This window comes from Canis lupus, chromosome 24 (genome assembly GCF_048164855.1).
Source record: "Canis lupus baileyi chromosome 24, mCanLup2.hap1, whole genome shotgun sequence".
Taxonomy (NCBI): domain Eukaryota; kingdom Metazoa; phylum Chordata; class Mammalia; order Carnivora; family Canidae; genus Canis; species Canis lupus.
The window spans coordinates 27,987,987-28,006,090 of NC_132861.1; the positions used below are offsets into that span (position 1 = coordinate 27,987,987).

The 18,104-nt window shown below is 46.1% G+C and overlaps 1 long non-coding RNA gene across 15 annotated transcripts in view; it reads right to left on the reverse strand.

Annotated features, from left to right (window-relative positions):
* Nucleotides 1–604: 604 nt before the first annotated feature.
* Nucleotides 605–18,104, reverse strand: part of LOC140615924 (uncharacterized) — a 41,539-nt gene continuing 24,039 nt past the window's right edge. For 5 of the 15 annotated variants that reach the window (XR_012016428.1, XR_012016443.1, XR_012016430.1 and 2 more), the window contains 2 exons: nucleotides 14,232–14,378; nucleotides 605–1,725 (listed from right to left, as the gene is read on the reverse strand). This is a non-coding gene — a long non-coding RNA (uncharacterized lncRNA). Of the gene's footprint in view, nucleotides 1,726–6,419; nucleotides 6,570–9,506; nucleotides 9,616–14,231; nucleotides 14,391–16,621; nucleotides 16,781–18,104 lie in introns of all 15 variants that reach the window. The other 10 variants (XR_012016431.1, XR_012016440.1, XR_012016433.1 and 7 more) reach the window with 5 other exon arrangements.

The window sequence follows — 18,104 nt, forward strand, 5'->3', positions numbered from 1 at the left end:
TACAGGAGTACCTGGGTAGCTCAGTCAGTTAAGTGTTTGACTTTGGCTCAGGTCATGATCTCAGGGTCACTAGATCAAGCCCCACATTGGGCTCTGTGCTGAGCACTGCGCCTGCTTGAGATTCTCTCTCTTCTTCCTCCCTACCACCTGCCCTTGCTTGTGCTTTCTCTCTAAAAACAAAAAAATAGGGCAGCCCCGGTGGCGCAGCGGTTTAGCGCCGCCTGCAGCCTAAGGCATGATCCTGGAGACCTGGGATCTAGTCCCACGTCAGGCTTCCTGCATGGAGCCTGCTTCTCCCTCTGTCTGTGTCTCTGCCCCCCCCCCCCCCCGAATAAAGAAATAAATCGTTAAAAAACAAACAAACAAACAAACAAAAAACAAATAGGGATTCCCTGGGTGGCTCAGCACTTTGGTGCCTGCCTTTGGCTCGGGGCGCGATCCTGGAGACCCTGGATCGAGTCCCACATCGGGCTCCCGGCATGGAGCCTGCTTCTCCCTCCTCCTGTGTCTCTGCCTCTCTCTCTCTCTGCCTCTCTCTCTCTCTATGTCTATCATAAATAAATAAATAAACAAATCTTTAAAAAAATAAAAACAAACAAATAAATAAAAAATAAATAAAAGCAGTTTATTGCTAAAAAATGTTAACCACCATCTCAGCTTTCAGCAAGTCAGCAAGTCAGTCCCATCTTCAGGCTTCACTTCTAATTCTGCCTCTCTTGCTATTTTTACCACATGTGTAGTTACTTTCCCCATGAAAGTCTTGAACCTCTCAAAGTCCTCCATGATGGTTGATCAAGTTCTTCCAAGCTCTTGTTAATGTTGATATTTTGATCTCTTCCCATGAATCACAAATGTTCTGAAGGGCATCTGGAGTAGAGAATCCTTTCCAGAAGATTTTCAATTTACTTTGCCTAAATCCACCAGATGACTCACTATCTACGGCAATTAGAGTCTTGCAAACTGTGTTTCTTAAATAATAAAACTTAAATAATAAGATTTAAGGTCAGAATTACTCCTGGATCCATGCGCTACAGAATGGATGCTCTGTTAGCAGACAGATAACATTCATTTGGTTGTCTATCTCCATCATAGCTCTCGGGTGACCCAGGTATATTGTACATCTACATTGAAAATCTATTGTTTAGTGTTTCTACCTTCATTAATTCTCTGAGCTAGATCTTCTGGATAACTTGCTGCAGCTTCTACATTAGCACTTGCTGTTTCACCTTGTACTTTTATGTTATGGAGGTGGCTTCTTTCCATAAACCTCATGAGCAACTTCTGCTAGCTTCAGAGCCTTCTCTTGCAGCTTCCTCACCTTCATGGAATTGAAGAGAGTTAGGGCCTTGCTCTGGATCAGCCTTTGGCTTGAAGGAATGTTATGGCGGTTTGATCTTCTACTAGACCACTCAGACTTTCTCCATATCAGCAATAAGACTGTTTCACTTTCTTATCATTTATATGTTCACCAGGGTAACACTTTTAATTTTCTTAAAGAATATTTCCCTTGCATTCACAAGTTGACTAATTGTTTGGTGCAAGAGACCTAGCTTTTAGCCTATCTTTGCTTTCAACATGCCTTCCTCACTAAGCTTAATCATTTCTAGCTTTCGATTTAAAGTGAAAAATATGAGACTCTTCCTTTCACTTGAACACTTAGAGGCCCGTATAGAGTTGTCAATTGGTCTAATTTCAATATTGTTGTGTCTCAGCAAATAGGAAGGCCTGAGGAGAGAGAGAGAAATGGGGTGATGGCTATTTGGTAAAATAGTCAGAGTACACACATTATTTATTGATTATGTTTGACATCTTACATGGATGTGGTTCATGGTCCCCCCCAATAATGACAATAGTAACATCAAAGATCACTGATAACAGATCACTGTAACACATAGAATAATAATGAGACCTTTGAAATATTATGAGAATTATCAAAATGTGACACAGAGACACAAAATGAGCAAATATCGTTGAAAAAAATGGTACCCATACACTTGCTGGAGGCAGAGTTGCTGCAAACTGTTAATTTGTAAAAAACACAATATCTGCAAAGGGAAATAAAGTGAAGCACCATAAAATGAGGAATGTCAGTATACATATAATTGGAGGGCCTCAAGAAAAGTAAGTGGACGGGGACTTGTGCATGGAAGATGCTCTACTGTTAAAGAGGTGGATGATCCTGTTGCCGTGACCTTGAACCTCTTCCACTCTATGAAGTTGAGTCTCATAATGACAGTGATAATAATGATGATGGTGATGATTTATTCACTGATCATATTTGATGTGAGAATATGTACAATATTTAGTTTTGCCCTTACAACAATCCTGCCAAATCTGTCATCATCCTCAAATTACAGATGAGGAAACAGGCATATGAAGCCTGTTTGTGCCATGAAGATATAGTTGGAACAAATATCTTGAGGAACACAGTTTGATTGTATAAACTCACATAGTTCTGTGAGAAGGCAAGACCTTGGCCTCTGGGCATTACTTGAGCTAAAGAGTAGGAATCAGGGAATATCCCTGGTTTTATCCCTCAAATGATTTGTGTATATGGCAAATCTTTTCCAATCTCCAGCTGTCTTGTTTCCTACCTATAATATGAGAATATTGGAACAGTTGTTCTGTCAGTGAGAACATTTGTATTGGTTCCCATCACATGTGTGTTTCTTTCCCCTCAGGGCTCCTATCACTTGGTAAGAAGTGCCTTTTGGGTGGTATGGAAATCCAGACACCAGCTCATTTTCCCTAGCTAAGGGCACAATAGAATAGTCCATATGTTGGATAAATTAGATTTTTTTTTCAAAAATCCATAAATGCCTAAAAAGAGGCATTGGATAACAATTCTGTTGGATAACTCAAGATGGAGAAGGGACACACATGCAGGTCAGGTGACAGATGACTGAAGAATTTTTGGCAGAAGATCCAAAGGAGACATGACCTCGGACTTGGGTATTTGAAAGGCTGCTATGAAGAAGGATGGCTAGACTTTGTAGAGGACATCTTTTAGTTCTGTAAGATTGAGAATCCATCTTTTTGCATATCTTTAACTGTGACCTTGAGAACAATGGACAGCTACCTCCCTCACCACCCAATCCTTTTTGGGACAATGTAGCACAGAAAAGGTGCTTTGCTGAGAAAGAAGTTGGACTCTCTTCTTAGATTGGCCTTTCTTTGGCAGTAAGATGAAGAGAGCCTCAGGGCCTTTCTTATGTTTGGCTTTGTTCTTTCTGCATTTCTGCCCTAAGATCCTGGGAGACATTCTGCATGATTAATCTAAAGACTCCTTAGCTTAAGCTAACTTCAGCTGATTTTTGTATGTGCAACCTAGAGTCCTAAATTTCTCAGGAATCCATCTAGGATTACAGGTGGAAGTCTGGGGAAATGCATCGCACCATATACCAGAGAATAAGTGCTAAAAAGAGCATTGCAAATCTGGAAAGGACTGCTTTGGGAGAGGTAAGTCCCTCACTGTGGGATGGCACAGTGTTCACAGTGATCAGGTGTTCAGAAGGGCAGCATAGACACAAAAGCTCATTTAGTAAAAATGGGTTAGATGGCATCTTATCTTATCCCCTTATTCTAATAACACAGATAATATACACATATGTTCTTTGCAAGAACAATGTATTTCAGTCCACGCGCACAAGTTCGTTTTCAAATGTTATCTTTTGGTGGGCTCTTTTGGATGCCAACTAAATACTTCTCTTAGGACTTGAGTAGTCATTAATAATTTCTGATCATGATAAAGAACATTTCTTCATGCTTTCCTGGTTATCTTTGGCCCAAGAATTGCAGAGTTTTTTTGCATGTATAAAAGTAAAGAAACCATATTTTTTGAAAGTTTGGATCTACCCTGGAAATAAATTCATTCAGGCTATTCTATTACAGTCACCTTCAGTTATGTGGCATTTGTTTGTGAGATATTTGTAGCACTGATATTCTGATAAATGACACTCCTTGAAAATTTCACTTTAATATATGTCAATAATGTTTGATGACCCTAAAACTGGCATAGAGCTCCCTGGTTCCCTAAATGAAAGGTACTACTGCATATAACTTTTTCTTGATGATAAAGAGATATTATGATATCTCTCATTTCTTGTACTTACGGTAACACAGTGATGTCATCCAAGACCATTGAGATGTGTACAGTTATTTTCCCTTAAGCTAAATTACCATATTGGTCTGCTTTCCATGGTTTAAGTTTTACTAAACTCACTCTTAAATTGTCAATCCAGATTTCACTAATATTAGTGTGTGTGGCTGTCCAAGGAACACCTTATGTTTGCTTGTGCCAGACACCATGACAAACACATATGTGTATTCATGCACACTTGCACAGACACTCACTCTCTCTAGCATGAGAGAGTTGTAGGGTTGGTTTGAGACTTATGATCCTAACTAGACAGATGTCACAAGGGCCACAAGGAGAGGAGGACCATAGCATATACAAAACAATTTCTGTGTGTTGCCTTCCCAAAGTCCTTCCTCTGGGCTCATTGTCTTTGCTTCTCCAACATCTGCTCAAGCTTCCCTTGGTTCTGGCTCTGGGATTTTCAGCACAGCCCAGACCCTGCTTAAGTTGCGCTTCTGAGGTCTGTTGCTCTTTGGATCTAAATGGTCTTGGCCATTGCCAAGTATTGTTTCATTTATTCCCTGAGTCACTTCTCAGGCATTTATCTCCCTCCCAGCTAGCTCTCAGACTCCCCATTAACTGCATATAAACAGTCCTAGACATCTGAGGGTCTCTCTTTGCCATTAAAATAATTTTGACTGGATTCATTGATTTCACTCCCACTGTCTTATTTTGTTTGGGCTGCTATAACAGGAATACCATAGACTGAGTGCCTTAAACAACAAACAATTATTTCTCAGTTCTGGAGGCTGGGAAGTCCGAGAGCAAGGTACCATCATGGTCGGGTTCTGGTAAGGGCTCTCTATTCCTTGTTTCTCACATAGTTGAGGGAGACCATGAGGATCTTATCCCTTCCTCTTCTTATAAGGGCACTGATCCCACCCTCATGACCTCATGGAACCCTAACTAGCTCCCAAAGACCCTTTCTCCAAATAACTATCACATTGGAGATTAGACTTTCAACATAAGAATTTGAAGGGGACAGAAACATTTGGTCCATAACACACACCTTATACAGCTCTTTGTGTGGCAAAGTTATAAATGATTTGATCTGTTATACACCACAGACAACATTATATAAACCTATTATCAGCATGGACTCAACAGTTGTAATTACTTTCATAAGATAATTGCTATTTTTAAAAAAGATTTTATTTATTTATTTGAGACACAGAGAGAGAGGCAGAGACATAGGCAGAGGGAGAAGCAGGCTTCCTGTGGGAAGCCTGATGCAGGACTTGATCCCAGGACCTGGGATCACATCCTGAGCTGAAGGCAGACACTCAACCACTGAGCCACTCAGGTTCCCCAAGATAATTGCTATTAACTCTCTAACTTGAAGTTGAGAAAAAAGCATTTTCCTTTCCAAACTCACTGTCTTTGATGAAGCCTTTTAAAGTGAATTGCAGCTATCATAGTATCACCTCCAAGTATTTCACAATGTAGCTCTAAAAAATAAGACCATTGTCTTACATAGTCGGAATAGCATTATGATACAAAAAAGTTACTGTCTTGGTTTCCTCTAATACCCATTTTTGTATTCAAATTTCTCTAGATGTCCTAACAAGACTCTAATCTATGATCATGCAATGCACCTGATCATTTTGCCCCTTCATGCTCATTTATCTAGTGGTGTTGATGTGCACAATCTCCCACCTTCTGGATTTGTCTCCTTGCTTCCCACATGATGTCTTCTAGCTTGTTGCTCTGTCCCCTGCCTAACCTCTAAGTGGAAAGTTCTGTGGCCCAAGGGCTCCCAATGTCTCCCCCCTCCACCACTGTTGACCCTGCCGTTCTGACCTGTGGCTCAACATCTCCTTACAGGGCAGAGAACCCTTGTGAGAAGCAGTTCCAGGGAGCTGAGGGAAGTCTGTCTGTCCCTTGACTTGCCTAGTCACCTACCTCAGGGACCCTTCTTGGTTCAGAAGATCTCCTCGGAGAAAGAAAGAAAATGTTCATGGTTGAATTTGATGCTTTATACTTTGGCTTCTGTTCCAGGCTCCACTCTGTCCTCCTTGCCCCCTGGCCACCCTCACTTCCAAAGCATCCTGCAGTTTAGTTTGGTTCCATTTGACTAAATGAATGGAGCTCCCACTATGTGCCAGGCATGGTGCTAGGTGACAGGCTTTACAAAGCTGGATAAGACATCGTCCCAGGACTTTAACCTCAAAGACTAGTGGGGAAGATGTGGCTATAATCAGATAAAATCAGTACAATACCCTAAATGTTCTTTATTTTTAGTCGTGGTAAAATGTTCGTAGCATAACACTTATTATCTTACCCATTTTTAAAGTGCACAGTTAAGTAGTATTTAGAACATTCACATTGCTGTAAGTGTTTTTGTATGGCGGGCATTGGGGCCAGGAGGAGAGCACTCAAACCAGTCTGGGGTAAGGAAGCTTCCTGGAGGAGAAGTTTTCTGAGATTCATCCTGCAAAGTAGATACGCATCATCTTGGTAAAGGAGAGAGGGAAGGGCACTCCAGACACAGTAGTCCATCCCAGAATACCATAGACTGGTGGCTTATAAACCATAAATTTATTTCTCAAAGTCTGGAGGCTGGCAACTCCAAGATCAAGGTCCTGCAGATTCAGTGTCTGGTGAGGACCTACTTCCTGATTTTTAGACAACTGTCTTCTCATTGTGTCTTCACGTGAAAGAAAGGGGAAGGGATCTCTCTGGAGTCTCTTCTATAAAGGCACGAATTGCATTCATGAGGGCTTCACCTTTATGACCTAATCATCTTCCAAAGGCCCTGTTGCCTCATACTATCACATTGCAAGTTAGGATTTCAACATACACCTTTTTTTGGGGGGGTGAAGGTGGGGGAGGGGGTACAAATAGTCAGTCCATAACGCAAACTGAGGAAACAGCCCAGGTAAAGGGCATCGGGGCAGGAAACAGCTTGACAGTTTCAGGAACCACAAGCAGGTCATGATGACGGGCATGGATTATGCCGTGGAGGAATAAAAGGTAAAGGCTGGAGAAGGAGACAGGGCCGTGTCACAGAGGGGCAGGATATGCTTCACTAATGAGCTTGGACTTTATCTTGAGCATTGGGGACTCCCTGAAAAATGCAAGAAGGGTGTGATGTGGTCACATCTGTAGGTCTAGGAGCTCATGCTAATGGAGTGAGCATGGGTGGGAAGAAGTGAAACAGGGGCTGAGCATCGAGGCAGGGGTAGTGCAGAGCTGGTGAGAAATGCTGGGAAGCTTGACTGAGGTGGGGCAGTATGGGAGAGCAGGGCAGAGATGAGGAGGAGTCTGGAGGGACTATGATTAGTAAGGGGTGGGGCCAAGGGAGAAAGAAAAGAATGATTCCCTCATTTCTGGCCTGGATCATTAGGTGGATGTTAGTGCCCATTAACAGAGGGAGGGAAAGTAGTTTGATGAAGAGCTATGGGTGGTGGGAGAAGAGGAATCATGACTTTGTTCTTGGAAATGTTGAATTGAAGGTGTCTAGAATGCCTGCATTTTGTTCCACCCACCAGGAGCTGGTCAAATCCAGGTACTTGAGCATGTCTGCCTGTGGCTCTGGAAGAAATCTGGGCTGCGACATGTGGTCAGTAGGTAGATGGCAGTTGGAATCATGAGAACAAATGATATCACCCAGGTCACAGAGGGAAAAGTGTGGTGGACCAGGAGTGGCACAATGGTCAGAAAAAAGAAAAGAAAGACAAGGAGTGTGTTGGACAGAAGCCATGAGAAGAGAGTTCTAAGAACAAAAGAGAGGCTCATAGCACTAAACACAAGAGGTCCAGTAAGACAAAGTCTGAAAGATGTGCCTTAAATTTGGGAACAGGAAGGCCATTATGGGTGTTCTTGGCCAAGGCAGTTTTAGTGAAGTAGAAGGAGTGAAAGAAAATAGTAGATTAATCTTGCAAAAATGGGTCCAGGGTATTTTGACTTTAAGAGAGAAGCTGATGAGATCAAAACGAGGTTGTTCAAAATACTCTGAGTAAAAAAATTGGGGTCAAACAGGTGTAGTCAATGTCACGTCTGTTCCAACTCAAACACATGTTCATCCTGGACAAAAACCCAAGCTCCTCATCCAGGCTTTGATGGTCCCAGGAATTCCAGATAGATTTCTCTCTATTTCCCCACAAGCCTCCATTCTAGCCGATGAGCCTTGAATAGGGACAGGTTTTCCCCACCCTGCCCTTCTGCTTATGTTGTTCCTCATCCTGGGACCCCTGCCCCCGACTTTTGTTCCCTCCAGTTCCTGCCTACCCTTTAAGGCCAGGCTCTGTCTAGCTTCCTTTGGGAAAACCTCCCTGTCTCCTTCAGCAAGACCCATCTCATCCTCTCTGGCAGGGAGCAGGGGTACAGTCTGTTCCTCTCAATAATAAAAGATCAAATCTACTTTATAAATTGGTCATTCTTTTCTCCCACACATTTGAGATGTCTTCTCAACCCAACTAACTTCTTTAGGATTAGGTATTGGATCGTCTACCTTTTTTTTTTTTTTTTTAATGCTCCCTAAACTATTTAACTCAGAACCTAGTGCTTGGAGGGTCTTCATTAGCTATGGAGGAAAATCTTAAAATGAGACAATAAGGTTAGGCTGGCTAACATTAGGGTCTGCTCGAGGCTAAATCTCCCAGACACCAACAGCATGAGATACAGGGCACCACGAGGCTTTGCACACATCTGGGGCTTGATCCATCAGGCTTTGTTGCAAAGCTCAGAAAAGGGCATGTGCTTCATGAAAGAGCCTGGCTCTTTTCTGAGGGACGCCAGAGGTCTTTTATGGAGAAAAGCAGACACAAAGTTAGGTGCTTTGTACATCTAGTCTCATTTAACACATTACTAATTGCTCCCACTTGGATGCCTAAGGTGGTAGTGAATTCTCAGAGGTTGGTGGGTGCTTAGTTGCAGACCACAGAATCAGTATTAGCCAGTAGTTAGGGCAGGAAAAAATTTAAAGATGTGTGTGAGCTCTAAGTTCTAGGTTGTTCCTTGGGGAGCCATCCCCAGAGCCATGTGGAACTGGCCTGGTCAAGGAACTGTTGTTCAGTGGCCTCGGTTGCTCTTCATGCCCCCTGGCAGATGTCCCACCCAGCCTGCCTCCTTGCGAACAACTCAAAGTCTCATGCAGGTGCATTGCTTGGTGTCACCTAAGTTATGCACCTGTGCCCTTGCAGGAAAGGAGGTTGGGAAATTGCTCTGTTGTCTTTTGTTTTGGGTAAGTGGCTCTACAATGCGGGGAACCACAATAAATCCAGAGAGAACCACAAAAACACACACTTGGGTTTGGGAAGCCACAAGTAATAGTGTTGCTCATGTATCAGCTGCACATGTATCAGCTCATCAGACCATTTCCAAATTGGACAGTTAGGGAGACTGAGGCACAGAGAGGCTGGCTCACCTGAGTCACATAACTGGCAATGGGATGGTACGGATTCAGGGCTGTCCCATATTGTTTTACTCTTTCCCCGGGGCTTAGAGGATTAGACCCTTATGAAGTGATGGCACCTCTGGCAACAAAGGAGAAGCAGAAATTACTGTGGAGGTTGAAGAAGGTTCAGTTCAAGGTTTCAAAGGGACAGAGGGCTGGTGACCACATCCAACAAGCAGTTAGAGATTGAGAATTGGGGCCATTTTACTCTGTCCTCCCAGCCTTGGAGAGGGTTCTGGACAAAATGCTTCTATAACTCCAGCATTGCAATCAAGGCAAATGGCTTCTCTACGCCTTCCCAAGACACACGCACACACCCATGCACACACGCATGCGTGCATGTTCACACACACACAAGACACATTGCCGTGTGCACACACATGCATGCATGCTGGCATCGGCATGCACGCTGACACATAGACACACACTGTGACACACACAACACATGGCAGGTAACATGGACTGCCTCTGGCTGTAGAAGTGCTTTCAAGCGCCTTTCTTTCTTGTCCTTGCCTGGAGTTTACAGCACTTGGAAAATGTCAGGCGTGGGAGGCCTTCTAGTCTTGGGTTAGGTTAAAACTCCCTCTACATATTTGGAGGGCGTCCAGGCCCTGCGAGCGCATTCACAGAGCAGATAACAGTGACCTTGCTGGTGAGGGAGGACAGCCCAGCTGAGGCCAAGGAGCCGTGCTGGCTGAGCTGAGGTCACTTCCCCTCCCCTGCTGCACCTGGGTTGGATCTAATGTCAAAGACCTCGGTCCCAGCTTTGGGCAGGAACACAATGCTTGATTCTCTAGGAGAGGTTGAGAGCCAAGTGCTGGCCCTGCAGGTTTGGGGTGGACATGAGTCCATCTGTTTCCTAGGGGCCCACGGTCTAGTGGCCAAACATCAATCTCATTGCCTTCCTAAAGACACAAAGCATGCCTCTCCAGAATGGTGACAGATTTTCCATCCTAGCTGGGGCTGCATCCTGCTCCTTGACAGCCCTGAGGCTTCTCAGCTGGGAGAGCTCAACTCTGTACCATGAGTGGCGTGTATGTGGAGGGGGCCCCAAATTAGAAACTAACCCTTAGTGCCCTGGAGCTTGAAGGCACAGAGGTGATCTCATTGAAACAAATCTGTTCTACTGCCCCCACTTCAAGGGGCCATCCTGTCCTGACCACAGGTGACAGGGAGCTCCCTCCCTTGGGAGCAGCTATGTGGTAGGCAGAGTCCACTGATGTCCTGCCTCTCAGTCACTTCCACTCACTGGTCTTGACGGGGCCCCTGGAGCTACTCAGGTGAGGACCAACCTTTCTTCCACATGACAGCCTTTCAAATATTGGAAAACAGCTGGCATTCATACATTTGGCAAATACTTGATAGGATACCTACTAGGTACTGGGCCCAGTGCTGGGAGTTGGGAGCAGACATGGAATTGACCATGAGCAGCTGGAGAGGGCAGACAGGAAAGCCAAGCAGGCCTCACAGGGTCAGGAACCTGCAGGGTTAGGGGAGCACATGGGGGGCTGCACTGCCCAGAGGAGACGGCAGCAAGCCATGTGCTGGAGCTCATTCAGTGGGTACTTGGATGGCAGTGCCGGGGCTCTAAGCCCTCCCAACAGGGTATGCAAACTTCAGGTGACTTAGAGCATGGAGCTACAGAGCAGCTGCAGGATCTGCAGGGCATCATTTGGATCTTATCCTGGGGCCATGGCAAGGTGAGTGGGTGGGAGAGCATACTGCAGAGTTCAAAGCAGGGAAAGGCAGGATCAGGTGTGGATTTTATTTTATTTTATTTTTTAAATATTTTATTTATTTATTCATGAGAGACACACAGAGAGAGAGGCAGAGGCAGAGGCAGAGAGAGAAGCAGGCTCCCCAAGGGGAGCCCAATGCAGAACTCTATCCCAGGACCCTGGGACATGCCCTGAGGCAAAGGGAGACACTCAACCACTGAGCCACCCAGGCGTCCCCAGGTGTAGATTTTAATGAGGCCACCCTGGCTGTGGATAAAGGAGCCGATTCCCAGGCCATCCACTCACTCGGGCCGAGTGTCCAGGAGGGGCTGCTGGAGAAGTCTGGGCCAGAGGTGCTGGGTGTCTGTGCTGAGCAGCAGCCACGATGTGAAGGGCAGTGGGCAGAGCTCAGAGACGTAACGAATGCATCCCCAGGGAAGCTAGTGAACTTCTTCTCTGGACATGCATCTCCAGAGTCTGCACACACTCCTCACCAGACATAGCTCTGAAGCTCCTCGCTGGCCACTCACCCTCTTGGGTTGCGCTCCCCTTTACGATATAGGGCAACTTCAAGTGTGCTGTCCAGAACGGAACACAGTATTTTAGACAACGTCTGAACGGTGTAGGGTATCTTGGCCCTTTCTCTCTTCTCTTCTTGTCTCTATCCTTTCTGCCACGGAGGCTGACATCAGTGACCTGGTAGCCACTGCCCACAGTTGGTCCATAGGCAACTCAAACCATCTTCTCACAGCCATGAACCTTCTCCAGCTGGGTATTACAAAGCTACATGCTCCCATCTGGGGTTTGGGCATTTGGTTTCTAATTAATAGAAACTCACATTTCTAATTTTTTTTTATATTTATTCCTATTTTAAAAGAAGATTTTATTTATTTGGTTGTTTATTTATTTATTCATGACAGACACACAGAGAGAGGCAGAGAGATAGACAGTGGGAGAAGTGAGAAACAGGCTCCTTGCAGGGAGCCCGATGCAGGACTTGATCCCGGGTCGGGGATCATGCCCTGAGCCGAAGGCAGCCGCTCAACCACTGAACCACCCAGGCGTTCCTATTCCTAAGGAATTCAATTTGCTTAGATTCAGTGCTCCCATCTCCACCTCCTTGCCCTTAAGAGACAGGAGCCCTTGGGTTAGGAGCCATGAGATTTGACCTCCGGATTGATACGTGACTTTCTACTACAGTTACGTCTGCTGCATAAAAGAACAAATAATGTCCTTTTTCATAAGGCTTGAAAAAAGAATTTTATGATTTTTAAAAGTTTTCTCCAGAAGTTCCTGCCTAGAATGCTTTTCTTTCCATCTTAGGGGGACAACATGTTGCTACTTGTATGAATCAAAGAAGCAGTGGGGTGGCTGACCAGCCCCACACACCTTTGTGGAAGCCCACGGCTGGACTTGGGGCTGCCCCCGGGAGGCCCACCAGGCAAACCAGGGAAAAGACACAGTATCCGAGCCAACCTGCTCTCTTGAAATAGCAGGGGACCTGGCACAGCTGCCAACTGGGCTTAGATCTCCAAAAGACCATATAAAAGTGCAGTGGGAGTGTGTGTGTGTGTGTGTGTGTGTGTGTGTGTGTGTACAGTGGGAGTCAGGTTATTAGGGGTGGAGGGAAGGGGACTGTTTGATTAATGGGTGTCCTGTGAACCTGCACATTTGCCCAAGGCTGCATTCCTAGGCTTTCAAACCCGGGGCAGTTTGATAAGCTGAGACCAAAGTCCTCTTTCCTTCCAGCAAGGAGAGCAAACAGGGCCACTCGCTAATCCCAGCCCTGGCCTCTGGGGCCGTCTCTCGGCAACGGGCCCACCAAGTGGCCTTTCACAGGCCAATCAATGGGGCAGCCTCGGTGTTACCCGGACTTGTGGGAAGCCTGAGAGCCAGCTTGCCCGAGCAGGGTGGGAGGGAGGCCATGGCTCCCCGGACCTCCAGCACGCAGTCTGGAGGCTCATGCTTGGCCAAAGAGGCCCTCCATAATCACAGCACCTGCTGAGCTGGCTTCTCTCCCTCTGTGTCCTGCCACCCCTTCCCCCTGCAATCCTTCCCACCTGGGCAGCTTATCAGTAGGGCTTTCTCCATTCCTCCAGTGCTTGCCTAGAATGTTCTTCCCAACCCCCACAGCCTTCAAGCTCGTTCCTCCTCTTCCAGGAAGATTTCCCTGATCAGTCCAGCCTATATGGGACTCTCCTTCCTCTGGATTCCTAGTGCCCTCAGAGCCCTTGCTCATGGCTTAGTACCAGACACATCTCCAGTCAGTTTGGGTACTCTGGTTTGACATTACCAGCTACTCTGTCAGCACCCTGAGGTGAGGGTAAGGCTCATACTTTGGGACTTCTTCCACCATCCTACAAGTGGAAGGCACACTGTTAGTTTTGGGAGGATCACACTGGGTAGGGAGGCTTGTGGGACTAAGGGGATGGAGCAGGGGGAGAGGGGAGTAGCTCAGAAGCTGGAGGATTTAATCCTAGGAAGATGTAGGGTTAGGGCTGGAAAGATGTTTATTTCTGGGGAGTCACAGTAGATGCCTGGGGGTGTCTATCAGCCTGTCCCCACACTCCTCCCCTCTCTCTGAGAACTGGGGTGGGCAGGCATGGTGGAGCTGCAACCCCAGGGATTCCTATACCTGACTGGGGAGGCTTAGGGTTGTGATGGACCTAAAGGCCTTCCAGATTCTCTTCTATGGCGACTGAGAGAGATGGGCCTCCATCTGGAGATATTTCCCTCTGAGGAGTTGTAAGCTAGCTAGAAGTTGGCCACAAGCAGGGAGGAGCCATGGAAGCCAGGCTTCGAGAGAGGAGGCAGCCATGTAGAGACAGGCAGGACTGGAGAGCTCAGCCCAGGCTTACAGGGGCGCTTGCTGTCTGCAGCATCTAGGTCAATGCTCACTGTACTCCTGAGAGCACGTACTGTTACTATACTGTCATACTAATGGGAAAATCAGGCTTGGAGACATTCAGTAACTCACCCAAAGACACTCAGCCAGTGAGCGGTAGACTTGAGCCCTGTCTTGCCAGGTTACTGCATCCAAGTGGAACTTTCCTGCTGCCTTTGCTCTCAGTAGCTTTGTAGATCCAGGCATCGCACACTTTAGTTCCATGACATTCCAGAAGAACTGTGGCCAAAACTGTAATAAGGTTTTGCTCTATCATCTGTCTATCCATTATCTATCTATCATCTGTCATCTATCTCATCATCTATCAGCATTATTAAACCCTGCCATATATAAGACACTCTGAGAGGAACTGCAATGTGTTTCAGTCTTGCCAATTTAGCATAGACAATGAGGGACAGAAGATGATCAGGGATAAAACTGTGTGTCTCATAAAATTCCCTTGTAGGGATCATTACAAATGCAGATTCCCTGGTCGTCCCAGAAATTCGAATTCAGAATGGGGGAGGGGCTCAGAGAATCTGCTTTTTCAAGTTCCCCAGGGGTGTCTGATAGACATAACCCTCAGATCACATGCTGAAAAACAACTGTCTGGACAGTGTTGTTCAGAGAAGATGATTAGTGAGACCTGGGTGCTAAGGCCAAGCACTCTGACATCCCCTGAGAGGGCCTAAGTAACCCTGGGAAGATGTGGTATGGCAAGGGGAGAACAATCCAGGGGCTGGTAACCTGGGCAAAGGCCCAGCATCCCAGCATCTATCCATGATAGCAAGAGGCACGCCCATGAAGGGGCAAAGGGTGTTTTATAGGAAGCAAGATGGCAGGAAATGGCCATTGTTAGCTTTTGCTCATTAACAATAATGCCGCAATAGCAACAAGAACCGTTTCACCAACTCCTTCAGTGGAAGTGGGTAACCTCCTATATTCATTCCTAGGGGCTATGTGGACCTTCCCTGGTAAAGAGGTGTTATTTAATACCTCATCCAGCACTACAGAAACCAAGGAAACCCAAGTGCAACTAGGACTGGGGTCGAGATGAGAGCAGTTGGGAACCCTAGAAGTCTTGGGCTGAATGAAGACAGAGAGATGGTCATTGTCATCATCATTAGCGTTATCTGCTATGGGCTTTTCGGGGAATGCCTCATTCATCATGCAACTGCATTTTAGAGGGGAAGCCAAGACAGCAAGCTGTCCACTTACCTGCCCAGGTGGTAGGTAGTGGAGTGCAAGTCTGCTGTTAGGCTATGCCTGGTCTTGGCCTCTCCCGACAGATGGGGCAGTCTTGGAACACCCCAGAAGATACTAATTTGTCTTCTTTTCAGCCTTCTTCCCGGGACATTGCCCTGGTCAACTAACCCTTAAGGCCACCAGGAACCAGGTCCTGAGCTCTCTCTCTTGGACAGGACCTCAGTCTCTGTCACTCTATATCCAGCTTTTCCTGTGGAGCAGTCCCCAACCAGACAGTGTCTCAGTACCAACCCCTACCCCGCCCTAACTGGTTACCAAGTGCCAGGGCAAGCTTCACCCCCAGCACAGCACCTCCTCATCCTGCTGCCCCCAGCCTCCCTCTGCAGAAAACACCCAGTGCCCTGCCTCTGCCTCCCCAGCCTGCCCTTGGGGGCCCCACTTTCTTCCACTCCTTGCTTATTAGTGTGTGTGTGAGAAGAAAAGGAATTTCTTTTGCCATTTATCCTTGGAGCAGCCTCCAAAAGGAGTTGAAGGACACGCTGCAAAGTGTGAAAAAAACGAGGCCTGAGCTTGCCAGGAGGGCCCAAGTGGTTATTTTAATCATGTGGAACAGCCCCCTTTTCATGGAAAATTTTCTACTCTAACACCTGTGGCCATTAAAGGAACGTTCACTCTTTTCTAGCCTGGGGTCCCAGGGGTCACCCTCTAGTTGGGGCTGGCTGCCAGCTCAAGTAATTATTCCTGCTGTGCTTCCTCTTCACCTTCCTCATCCCTTCCCAGCCCAGCTGTGCCTTCCTTCAGGCCTGCAGTAGATGCAGGGGAGCAATTCTACTTGACTTCCCTCCTCCCCTGCAGTTTCTGGAAAGAATAAACTGGCAAGACCAGCACCCCCTCCTTCCCCCAGCACTAGCTGGCTCTCAGGGCTTGTTACATCAGCTCTAGCTCTCTCTCTGTCCCTCTGGTGCCCCCTCCCCATTTCCTCATTCTTCCTTATGCAGACCCACTGCCCACTTGATCCCTGGAGGTGGTTCAGGACCTTCTATTCCCTAACGTCCTCGATGACCCTCTTAACGCAAAGAAATTGGGGGAGTCCCTAAAGAAATGATACCACCCAACTCTCTTTTGATCCATCGTCCTCGTAGGTGCCTAGTTCCCTTTTTCCAATTACACATGCTGCCTTTGGTTTGCAAATTATCCATGCACTTAGAGATACTGTATCTCCCTGCTTCCCCAGCTTCCTTAGGGAGTAACAGATCCCGAGAGGGGATGAGATTTACCGAGTTGCGCAGCGTTCAGTGCAGGTGGAGAAGGACTAGAAATGGGCTGTCCTTGGAAGCCAAATTTGCCAGAGGAGTTGCCTCGACTTTCTCCATTTTGTCACTTGCTCTGCAGTCCCCTTCAGTCCTGTCTCCTCCAGTCATGCCACGGAAACAGCCCTTAAGGTGACCAATGACCTCAATGTCACTAAACTTGATGGACATTTTCTCTCTTCCTCTTAACCTCTCAGCAGCATTTGACATTGTTGATACAATCCCCTCTTTCAGTTTGAAGTATTCTCTTCCTTTGCTTCTGTGCTTCCACAGAAGCCTTGCTTCCTCTGACTACTTTGGTCACGTCTCTGTCTCGACTGCAGGAAATCCTCACTCTAGTGCTTATTAAGCTGGTATTCCTCAAGGCTCAAGTTTACGTTCTCTCCCCACTCTATACTCTCTCCCTTTCCAATTCCATCCAGACCCACTGTTTCTACCACCACCCACACATCTCCAGCCCTGACCTTTGCTTTATGCTCCATTTGATGTCATGTGGATGCCTCAATGACACCTCAAACTTAACTCGTGATCTTCCCTGCGATTCCAGTGTTGTATAACTCTGCCAGACACTATTGAGCAAAGCTGTGTCCTGATTTTCTCCCCAAATCTGCTTCGTGCTCCTGAACTCACCGGATAGAACCAATCAAACGGTATTACAGGCCAGAAATTTCAGAGTCATGCTTGATACCTCTTTCTCTCTCTCCCTTACCATATGCAATCTATCATCTGGTCCACCACACTTGTGCAACCTACCTTCACTTCCTCCATAGTACCCTGATGGTCTAACTATTCTCCCACATTAGAACATGAGATACAGAGCAGTTAAAGTAGAAATGGAGACGAAAGACAGATGTTGACATGATGACATTTAGCACACACTCTAGAATTTGGACTGTATCTACAAGAACACAATTCTATGAAATTACATCAAGTTAAAAAGTCAACCTGTGGTAGCAAGTGCACCATGATTTCAAGCATGTAGCACAGACTGTGCTTGGTACTGAAGGTGGCATCCAGGTGTATCAGTAGTTGACCTTTTATGCTCAGAGCTTTGATTTCCTGTAAGGCCGTTAATACATGCAGTAGCAATTGAAACAGTAGAAAGTGATACTCAAATCAATAAAAAAAAGTAGGGACTTCCAAAATAACTAAAATTTTCCTTCATGTTACTCAAATGTGACACTGATTACCAGAGGGTGGAACTCGTTGTACCCAACCCAATGCCTAGCACATAATAGTTCTCTGTAAATGTTTTTGAATAAATAAATGTCTACAATCTAAAATATATGAGACTTTAAAAATAAATTAAATAAAATATATGGGACTTCATTCTTTATTCATCAGACAAGTGCTAGAAAATATCAAGCATAATTCAATGACAGTTGGAGGAAGAACTGAAGGTGACTCCATCTCTAACTTTCTTCCTGGCCCAGACTTCTCACCTCTCTGC